This window comes from Myotis davidii, unplaced genomic scaffold (genome assembly GCF_000327345.1).
Source record: "Myotis davidii unplaced genomic scaffold, ASM32734v1 scaffold59, whole genome shotgun sequence".
NCBI classification, from domain to species: Eukaryota; Metazoa; Chordata; class Mammalia; order Chiroptera; family Vespertilionidae; genus Myotis; species Myotis davidii.
In genome coordinates this window covers 8,242,342-8,254,366 of record NW_006293001.1, presented here as the reverse complement: position 1 = coordinate 8,254,366, position 12,025 = coordinate 8,242,342, and the positions used below count along the sequence as shown (strand labels likewise).

Here is a 12,025-nt window from a genome sequence, read left to right as displayed (position 1 = left end):
TATAACAGTTTGGATCTGTTTGGAAATATACTGGCTATTTTTCAAGATGCTCAAGACACTGTCTCCGGGAAGCAAATCCTGAGCAGGGAGAGAAATTATGGTATGCACGTTTGAGACCCATTTGTAGTGTGAAGGCTCTCCAGGTACAAAAAGTGTCAGCAAAATACAGTTTTAATAAAACTGTTAGGTTTTCATGTATGCAAGGGAATTGCCTTATCTGAAATCTCAAAGCCATTAAGGTCAGTTTATGTGGGAAATACGTCATTCAATTTTATTCCTTTTAATCCCTTTGCAGAAGGCAGCAATCAATAGTCTCAGCTGTTTAATTACTAAAAAGAAAGCCCATAAACTCATGGGAACAGCTGGTGTGGTATTTATTTAATGTTGGTAAGAGTAAGCAAAGGTTTCACTAATGATGTATATAAATAAAATACATAAGTATCAATAATATATATTTACTTAAGGTGTATATATTTATATCTATAAATATAATTATACATGATAAATAATATATATTTATGTAAAATATATAGTTATTGCCCTAGCCGGCTTGGCTCAGTGGATAGAGCGTTGGCCTGTGGACTGAAGGGTCCCAGGTTCGATTCCAGTCAAGGGCACATGCCTGGATTGCAGGCTCAATCCCCAGTGGGGATGTGCAGGAGGCAGCCGATCAATGATTCTCTCTCATCATTGATGTTTCTCTCTCTCTCTCCTTTTCCCTTCCTCTCTGAAACCAAGGCAGGGGGTTGGGGGTGAGATCTGGCTTGCAGGGGGTTAGGGTCGACCAGGCTGGCAGGGGAGGGCAGTGGGGGGTGATCAGGCGGGCAGGGGAGGGCAGTTGGGGGCTATCAGGCCAGCAGGGGAGCAGTTAGGCATCAATCAGGCTGGCAGGGGAGCGGTTAGGGCGACGATCAGGCTGGCAGGCAGAAGCAGTTAGAGGCACTCAGGCAGGCAGGCAGGTGAGTAGTTAGGAGCCAGCAGTCCCGGATTGTTCAACTGCTGGTTTAGGCCCTGTGGGACAGGCAGTCGAATATCCTCCAAGGGTTCCCAGATTGGAGAGGCTGAGGGCTGAGGGACACCCCCCCACCCGTGCACAAATTTCATGCACTGAGCCTCTAGTATATACAATAAAACACCACTTTATTTCACCTCTTTTAAGAAAAACAGGCCAGAAGATAAAAATAAGCAATGATCCTAGTTGTGTATACAGTTATTTTCAGAATAAGGCAAGCTTTCATCACCTTCCTCATACCTTTGAAGAATGGGTAGAAATCAAGCTCAAAAAAAGAAAAAATAATCACAAGTCAGTATGTCCAGTGTGGGCTACCCAACGTCCAGACCCCTGCACTGGGCCTGAAAGAAAGCTTGTTCCAAACACTAGCTTTAAAGGATAGCATGGGGTGGGCAAGTTATGGTAGGGGAATTAGTTACAATATGTGACTTAAAAGAAGAGGAAATTTAAATAAGCATGACTCTGGCATTCAGAATATTTCTCCCAGGTGTAGGGAGAAAGAAAATCAAAAGGATGATATTCTGTTACATTGAAATAAGTAAACAAACCACCTGCCTGGGGAGAATGCCTTTATGAAAGTGAATTCTGAATTAAAACCTACAATAAGTCATAGAGATCTGTAAGGTAAATCAGCAAACTCACAGCGAGTCATAGTATCAGAATTGAAAGGGAGAATGAGACATGGTCCCAGACCTGTAGCAACTCACTCTTGAGTACAGAAGGGTGAATAGGAACTGAATAATTATCAAACAATAGCACCAGAGCAGCCCTGTTGTGACTGCTACTGTGAGTAGGGGACTCGAACATCTAATTAAATTTTTGAATGGTATGAGGGGGACACAATTTTAAATAAATGCAATTATATGGCTAGGAAAAGGGGGGCAAGCGCCATGAATAATTCACTACTGAGAATTCACTACATCAAGCTGTCTCTTCAGTACTTCATCATAGCAGCTTTAACCTATTTTGTGAAGCACCTGACTTATTTCTGGAAGATATTGTAGCCTTAATGTGTAGGAAAGGGCTTTGACCCTTTTAAATAAAGTACTGACTTTGCAAATTATGCTCCTAACATAATGTAGTATTCTGGGAAAGGGAGGTAATTTAAGAGACTTCCACACAAAGAAAAATGTCTTCAGTGTTTCACATACGCTCCTGAATTGACCGAGCAGAATGTGTTCACATGGTGCTTTAATTAATCAACCTAAAATAGTCATTGCTTTATCAAGGTCTATGCCCTTCAGTAGAAGACAAGAGAAGACATTCTTAGATATGTCCATGGGATAGGAACAAAAACAACTATTGGACTATAATCTTGATTAACGGAAGTATCCTGATTAACATAATGATAATTAGAAAATTTTCCTTATTTTGTTTTGTTCATTTATGATTAGTCAAAATCATAACAAAAAGTTACTGAAAGGGGGGGGTGTCAATGGAGGAAAAAGGAGACATATGGTAAAAGTTTAGACAGTAAATTAAAAAAAGTTACTGAAAAATATTCTACTATTATTTGATGGTTCATAATCTTGTACTATTTCAAGTTAACATTCTTCCCACCAACTGTGATTGCAGAGCAAAGCAGGTGAGAAAACAGGAGACTAGGTTGGAACAAAGGCAACCCAAGGCACTCCCCGGAGGTTCTTTTGGGAAATAATCCAAAATATTTCCTTATCTGATTATCATACCCATTGGGCAATAAAATTATCATTAATAGACTATTCCATTTCACTAAACACATTTTACTATATTTACATGTCAATTCAAAAGACAATCTAAAAATGTTATGGAACTAAAATAGTACTTCTTTACCTCTCAGAATTGAAAAACATTTGTTATTGTTTCAGGCTGGCCATTTCTATATGCCACTTAAAAAAGAAAAGGAATGTATTCAGAACCTTTTCTTCAAACAAGTTTTTATAAAAAATATATTTTTATTGATCTCAGAGAGGAAGGGAGAGGGAGAGAGAGTTAGGAACCTCAATGATGAGAAAGAATCATTGATTGGCTGCTTCCTGGACATTCCCCAAAGGGGATGGAGCCTGCAACCCCCTGCCCTGACTGGGAATCGAACCATGACCTCCTGTTTCATAGGTCAATGCTCAATCACTGAGCCATGCTGGTCAGGCCAAATAAGTTTTGGTAAATATTTCAATGAATGCTTCATACTACATTTCCTTATAACCACTAAATATATAACTGAAAGATCACAACACCATGTAGTAGCAACCAACAAATCAAATTGTGTATTTTCTGACAGCTCTATTTAAAGCACAACTTGGGATTGTATGGGATACAAAGTAGTCTAAGACACAGTGCCTATGAAAATTTGGCATGGGTTTATACGCTGTCCATTAAAAAAGGGAGTTAAGACAGCTAAATTGGGTTGGTGCAAGTTGCTCTGAGAGATGCAGAGTTTGCTACAGATTGGACGTTGGGCACCTAACCTGGCCCTGATGTAAGCCAGGTGAGAAGTCCCTGATGGTGGTTGGGAACAACTGTCCAGGGCCCTCAGACATCCTTGCTGTTGGGATGGGGTTCTCTTGCTCACTTTCTTGGGTTATCCCATGGATGGAGGAAAGATGCTCCGTATTTCCTCTTCTTTTTACTTCTTCTCTTGGGCAGGCGCTCCCTTCCTATGCTGTCCTGGAACCTCTCGACAATTTTCTCCCTGTATGCCGTACTAATCAGGAGCCACCTGCCACATGTACTTGTCACTCCTTTGACCAGATTCCTAGTCACAATTTGCATTTTCAGCATATCCACTTGTTCTATGATTTTTAAAATACATACTAGTGGCCCATTGCACGAAGATTCGCGCAACAGGCCCTCCTTCTCCTGGCTGCCGGCACTGGTTTTCCTCTGGCACCTGGGACCCGGGCCTTTGGTCCAGCCGCAGCAGCAAGGCTTGGCTTCTCCACTCCAGCTGTTCCCAGCCCCTCCTTTTTTTGCCCCCAGCTCCTCCAGCGGAGCCCAGGGTGGACTGGAAGCCTGGGTTGCCCCCGGCGACCCAGGCCCCCAGCCACTCCTTGAGCAGAGCCCAGGGCGGGCTGGAAGCATGGCCTCCTCTGTCGCTGGGAGCAACCCAAGCCTCCTGCTTGCTCCAGCTCCCTGGCCTCCACCATCTTCGGTTGTCTTCAGTCTTTGCTCAGTGCCTGCATATGCAAATTAACCACCATCTTTGTTGGGTTAATTTTCATAGTCGCTCTGATTGGCTGGTGGGTGTAGCAGAGTGGTGGAGTGACGGAGTGATGGTTAATTTTCACGTTTCTCTTTTATTAGTGTAGATATTTACTTCCTGTATTTCCAAATCGTTGACATTTAGCATTTTAAATTAAGCATTTCTGTGTTGTTATCTGAGGAAAAAGGCAGTACTTATGAAACAACTGCACAATTCTATTTCTATAAATTCTACCTGAGCAAAATGATTCAGTAGCTGGAATGCTCCTGCTTTTGAAAGCTACTGAGTCACGTCATCTTTGGCCTATTCTATGGCATAAGGAAGGACACACGTGGGCTGCAATCTCAGCCGTGACTGTGCCAAAGTGCATGGGAGATTCTAAAATTTCATTCATTCATGTAACAAATATTTTTTGATGAAGTGCTGAATATTCCTGGGCTTATAACCTAATCAATATCTACATCCCTAACATCCACACTGTGCCTGACACATAGCAGGCTCACAGTGAAGTGCACTTAAGAGATCTATAAAGAATAAGCGGCTCAAAAAAAAAATGCGGCTCCTTGTCTTTGAGTAATTTGCAAATTGTTTGCTCCCTTGTCCTAAAGATATAAAAGGTTAAATAATAATACATGATAAGCTATAGCCCCATAAGGAACAGGGTGACTCCCAGGGATGCTGCTGATGCTGAGGTTCTATCTCCTTGCCTATCCTGCCACCCCAGAAATGGCATAGATGAAGTTCTGAGAATGAAAGGACACAGCCAGGTGCACACTGGGGTTCTGCAGGAAGGGTTTCTGGGATGGCTCAGATACTGATCCAGACTGGGAAGGCAGAAGGTGGGGCCAGGCTGAGCTCAGGACTGTTGAAAGGAGGCTCTGTATGGAGAGGCAAGTTCACACTCAGGGAGATGGGGATGAATGCTGGTATACAAGTGTGCTTTATAAAGCATAAGCAATTGGAAGAGAGCTGACATGGGTTCTTCATCTGTGAGAGTATTTCCCATAAAGCATCACTTTCAAATAAGTGAGGCTCTTCATCAAATAAACAGTTTTCAAACCTCTGACCTTGGCATTAGACTTTATTACAATACTCAGATGTTTTTAAAACAGATCACTCCATTGACGACTCATCAAACTCATTTTTAATGGCCTAGCTCAGGAGTTGACAAACTTCTATAAAGACCCAGCTGGTGCCCTGAATGGGGGACTTGGCTGATTGGAGCATCATCCCATACACCTAAAGGTTTTGATTCTATCCCTGGTTGGGGCACATACGGGAGGCAACCAATTGATGTTTCTCACATCAATCTTTCTCTCTCTCAAATCGATAAAAGCATAGCTTCAGGTGAGCCCCCCCCAAAAAAAGACATAGCTGGCAAACAGTTTAGGATTAGCGGGCCATTTATTCTGTCCCAACTATTCAAACCATTGTAGCAGAAAGCACCAAAGACACTATATAACAGACAGGCAAGACTGTGTTCCAATTAAACTTTATTTATAAAAATAGGTGATGGACTGATTTGTTCTACAGACCATAGTTTATTGACTCTTGGTCTAGCCCTTTAATCTCGAAATTATACTAAAATTATTATGTTCACATGAAGAGATAATACATCTCAATTGACATTATTTTCATACAATTCAACCCCATCTTAAAAAAGTATTTACTGATACTAATATATGTATTATTAAAAACATGCCAAAATACCCAACAACCACGATTTCAGAGAAAAATCTATCAAGGAATTCGAGAGAGAAAAAAAACAACACCCAGCTTCTCTAAATTTGTGAACTCTGAGACTAATCCTACCAGATATTCAGAAAAGCATATAATAGCCACACTACTGTGACAAAATATATTTTGAAAAATAATCAGAGAAGAAGATGATATTCCCATATGCATTGATATGAATTTCAAATCTTATTATGGAGAATGGTAAAAAGTGATCAAGAACCCTCTATAATTTTTTTCTTTTAATTGCAGAAACCTTGCAAATCAGCAAATAATTCCCCTATTTTGCAGAACAGAGATTAACAGAAACATTCTAAGAAGTCTCATGCTTCTGTCTGAATTGCTGCATACCATTTAAGGTACATATCTGACTAACTTTCCTCTAGCTCAGGGCCTGGCACTGGTGGGACATGAATGGGGATGTGAAAATCATCATGGGGCCATGGGAAGAGGTTCTGACAACTGTGGTATGCCCACTCTTGGCTGCTAATAGCTTGTGAGTCTGTGACGTATAGCAAAGAACTAGCCTACCTGCATTTTATAAAATGCTATGAGAGTCTATGAGAGTACTGGTTATTTGTGGTGGCTCTGGATAGGATGGTCACTTAGGAATTGAGGGAATAATGCAGCCTTGTGTATGCTCACTGAGAGCTAAGAACAGAAGTAACTAAAACAAAATTGTTTTGAGTCTCTTAATTGGAAAGATAATTTTATTTCAAAATACCTATGGTTATGGTTCATTAATCTAGAGTAATTGGAGGTTATAAAATATAATAAAAATTTTTGAATATATGACCACAATGGAGATTTCCATATTTAACAACTTATTTTTAAGTGCTTAATATTTATAAGGTATTTATAGTTACAGATTATTACTACAAACAATATTTCATTTGATCCTTAACATTTCCTGGTTGATAGGTGGAGCATTTGCTATTATTATTTTTCTGATTAGGACATAGATGCAGAAAAGTTATATACCTGGTCTTTAGACACACAGTGAAGGGGAGCACTATGGCTCAAAGCAAGCAGTCTTTCTATTGTGTAGTCAATAGATATTAGTCAATTTATATTAGTTCACACAAACACTCCATCCATGCTTTTGTTCTGGCCCTCCGGTCCAATTTAAGAACCCATTGTGGCCCTCGAGTCAAAAAGTCTGCCCACCCCTGGACTACACAATGCTCCTTCCTTTTCAAGATTTTTGTGGATTTGCCTTTTTTGTTACCAGATTCTAATGTATGTCCAAGAGATGACAATGCTTACATCTTCATCTGGGGCAGAATAATAAGGACAATCATTTAAAAATGACCCTTTATAGAACAACTACCAAAAAATATATTTCATAGGTAACTTTGTGGCCTACCTCTTTCGTGTGTGTGTGTGTGTGTGTGTGTGTGTATGTGGCCTACCTCTTAATGAAGATAATATTATATTGTAGGAAGAACAACTGGAACTTGGTAAGTACTTTCTGAATTGAACCAATGGCAGCAGACCAGAGTCCAGAGAAACTAGGTAAATCATTGACTAAATGAATCAGTCTTCTCTGTTTAATAAGGGAGAAAATACACCTATGCACTTCACAATGACTTAAGGAGCTCAACTAAGAAAACAGATGTCAGACCATTTAGAATAAAAAGTACCTAATTCACTCAACAGGTATTATTGAGTGGCCATTGTGAGCAAGGCATTGTGACAGATGCTATAATGAGATTGAGTATAATCTACTCTATGCCAATAGAAACCACAGCTTCATAAAATATGGAAAGTTGTTAGGAACTTTAGGGCTTACACACAGAGGGAGTTGATGAAAGACATGCAGATCAATGAAAATGGTAACAGTTTACAATGATGGATAAGCTTACTGTCAAAAAGGATCAAATCACTGACTGTCCAATACAATGTAAAGGCTAAAATGCCTTTGAATAGCTGCAGTAAGTGAAACACATACCCAATTTTGAAGATTCATTATGTAATAAAAGAATACAAGTATCTCCATTTTAATATGGATTACATGTTAAAATGATATTACTTTGGATATACTGAGTTAAATGAAACACTTAAATGGATGTCACATTTTTATTTTTTAATGTGGCTACTAGAAAATTTAAAATTACTATGAAATCTGAATTATATTCCTATTGGACAGTACTGTTCCAGAAGGATGTACTGTATCCAAAAGAGAGTCTGGGCAGTGCACAGTTCTGAAAAGGCCACTCACATGTATGTCTTTGTGAGGCAATAACACAAATGAACCAAAGATGCAACAGAGAATGAAACAAGTATCATTAAACCCATGAATTAGCAAGGATTCTGACGGCTCATGTGGGAACACAAACACAGTCAGGAGGAACATGGAAGGTATTGCTGCTGATTCCAAAGTGAATGGATTGAAAATGGAAAGAAGTAGAAAGCACAGGGAATAATTTTGCTTCTTCTTCCAAAAGAAGCACAAATATCTGAAGGAGAAATAAGTCTATGAAATGCTTGTTAGAACTTAAGTCCAATCGACCTCTAGCACTTTCCCTCCGGTAGCCAGTGACTATTTCACACATAGGTACTCTATCTATTGTGCGTTACTAGCTGGCAGAACTCCTTAGTATACCTCAACCAAACTACTGAACATTGCAATCCATTTATATTATTTATCTCCAGTAAATGCTCACAAAAAACGAATAATCTCTAGGTCCCCAAAATTATAAACTAGAATACTGAGGGGACCTGGAGGGATTCAGCTCCAAGTGCTCCAAGGGAAGCCCTACTGTCTGACTGAACTTTCAGCACCCAGCCCAGTACTGGCTGCACCATAAGTGCCCAATAAATTCATGAAGTACATTAAAAAATGGTAGTAAATGGGACGGTTCACAGTACACACCTACACAATATGGAAAATGCAAAGACTGGAAGTTTTAGACTGGCAAGCGCAGTGTTGCAGATGAATAATCAAACACATGAGGGTGAGTATCTATATACATAAAAAGCCAGCGACCGGAACGCCGGAACGCCCAGAATGACTGGTTGCTAAGATGCCCACTGCGGCTGGCCAACTGGCCTAGCTGGCCCTGCCCCCAATAATCCCCCATCCCCATCGGCCTGCAGCCCCTCCCTCCGGCCAGCCCTGCCCCCCAATTGGCCTCCCCCACCCCAATTGGGGGGCAGGGCCGGCCTGCCAACTGCCTGTGGCCCCTCCCCACAGCTGGCCTGGCCCTGATTGGCCCCCATCGGGGCAGGCCGGCTGGAGCCCACCCATGCACTGGATCTCTAGTTTCAAAATAAAGAGCCAGGAGCCAACAATGGTCCCCTAAAATTAAGTCATGCCAGATGGGCCCCCTATTCTTTTTCACCCTTCCTCTACATGTGCAGAGGATGTCTTAAACACAGAGCAAATCTTGATTTTCATAAGACCTTACTTTCGTAAGTCTTTTGTAAAATATATAGAGAGGAAGGGCAAGGAAGAGAGAGAGAGAAAGATTGATGTGAGAGCATGACATCAATCTGCTACCTCCTGCATGCCACTTACGGGGACTGAGCCAGCAACCTTTTGGTGTACAGGATGACGCCCAACCAACTGAGCCATACTGGCCAGGACCATAAGTCTTTTATTACACCTTAGGAATGTGGAGAAATAGCAGGCATGATGACAGCAGTTTTAAGATGTTAATAAGTAGAAAAATCATAAAGAAAGACTGGTGGTTGAGAAATTGAGGCCAGCCTAAAGAAATTCTTCAGGAGTGTATCAGGAGTTCATCTGAGGCAACTTTTTTCTTCAGTGAGTTGGGGGAAGCATGAAAAGCATACATGCAAGTAGCATAAAGGTGGGAGGAATAAATATAGCACTGGATATAGTTCAGAAGACCCTCATATTAGGGGTTCTAGGAATAGAGTATTGGAAAACAGCATGATGAAATCTAACAGGAAGAAATTAGTTTGCACAATTAAGTATACAAATAAACCATAATTAGAAATAAAAATGAAATAAATTTAGGACAAGGAAGACCTAGTAAATTTAGGATGAGGCAGCTCTGATGTTTATCAGGTCATCGCTGATACACCGTGAAAGCTGCTTATTAAAGCTGATGCAATGGCAAGCTGCACGGGAAGAAACGCAGTTATAAATAAAGCCTGGTTTATTATATTTTGAACCAGCCAGTTCACATTTGGAACATTATAACAAGAGGAATTCTGAGAATCAAACCAAAGAGAATGACAAGCAGGGATAATTGAAGGAATTAAATATGCTTTCTAGTGAAGAGAAAGCTTACAGATGACATACTAGAAATCTTCACATTCTTAAAGAGTTTCCAGCTAGAAGTGGTAGGGTATACTTAGTCTGTTTTCTGAAAGGCACGTTTTTAAGGAGGGCAGGAGCCACAGATCTCTCTGAGAATCTGATAAAGCCATACCCCTCCCCCAGGAAAAAAATCACTCACACACACACACACACACACACACACACACGTTTTTCAGACAGTTTCAGGGAGTTCTAACCAAGAGTAAGAACCTCTAGCTTAGAAGTTACAAGGACCCAAGTTTCTGTTTCATATAAAAACTATTTCTCTCTTGGACTCTAAAACAATACTTTTGATCAGGAAAATTGATAGAAAAATTCCTAACCTGGGAAGAGGGAGTGAGAGAACATGGAGCCAGTAAACCATAGAGTCCATCCCAATTGTAAGATTCCCTAATCTGAAAGGAACTTTTGAGTAATTTCAAATATTAATATAAAATATAAAATATTTAAAACACTATATATTGTCATTCACGTTACAATCTTAAATACTAAAAGTACCCATTACACTTTAGTACAGTAATTGAAACAGGGTCAAAACAAAGGTCATTTAAGCACTAACATATTTACCAGAGTATCTGAAAAGAAGTTTATTCCCAGATGACAGCAGGTATATACATTATTTCTTATATCACAAACAATGGAATATTTCTCTTCTCAAGATGCCTTTTGCAAATCTTGGCTGCAATAAGGGGGATGGTAGCAAATGCCCTATAGAATCTGCAATATAAGCTCTTATTCTGTGTTTGGTTACAAGGATTTTTCTAAGGAACTAGTTTATGTCATTAAAACAGGACATTACCCAGGAGGCATCCTATTAGTAGTATTACATCATTTCTATATTCTGGGGTCTATGCTCTAGGTAACTCATTACTGTCTAAACCTGAAGAGCTTTTTCGCACATTAACTCCTGGAAAGAAGAAGAGGTACATCGCAATTTTAATTCTACCCTTAAAGGAAAATAAATAAATCGAAGTACTTGAGAGAGAAGCTTATTTTTTTAAAACTCAGGTTTCTCAGAAATACAAAGTAGGAAAAGCTTTCTAACATTCTTTGAGAAATAATTCCTGGATTTTGCTCGAATTTCTTCTACTAAAACTCTTACCACTAGTTCTGCTAGTAATCTTGAAAGATCCCTGATCCAGAAATAATTACAGATACATTATATTCAAAATTACTTGAATGTTTCCTTCTTATAACCATAGAAAACTATAAATGCCTATTGGACTACACACTGCTGCTTGGAAATGATTTTCCTAACAAGCATGACCAAAAGGGCCACCAGCCTCAAGGAAAAATGTGTGTGTGTGTGTGTGTGTGTGTGTGTGTGTGTGTGTGTGTGATTAATTTGTGTATGGAACCCCAGTGATAGATGTTACTCACTGAAAAGTCCCATTTATTTTTCTATTGGGGCTGGAAAGCAAGGTATCATTGCATGCCTTCATTTCCCAGCTTTCCCCCATTTCCATTGCTTTAATTTTCCATTCAAATCAATTTCTAAAAATGGAGAAAAAAAATCTTCAATCAATGGTAGACTTTAAGTGATGTGGAAGTCTCATTGTTTTTCTAGTTTGAGTTAACAGCCTTCCAAAAAATGATTAATGATGGTAAATCTATTTTCTATAGGAAAGATTGTAAAATTCCATCAATTTCTGTCATATTGTTTTCTTAGCTCTTAACAAAAAACAAAACAAAACAAAACAAGTCTAGCCATAGCGAGTTCTAGGAATTCGTTTTAGGTTATCCCTTCCATCTGCCTTAGCTATACACACAGCTGATGAGAGAATTATACAGGACAGTGGTTCTCAAA

At 39.7% G+C, this 12,025-nt stretch overlaps 1 protein-coding gene across 1 annotated transcript in view; it reads right to left on the bottom strand.

The window, feature by feature from the left end:
• Positions 1 to 12,025, bottom strand: part of CERS6 (ceramide synthase 6) — a 262,024-nt gene that overhangs the window by 36,461 nt on the left and 213,538 nt on the right. The gene's annotated exons all lie outside the window — the stretch shown is intronic.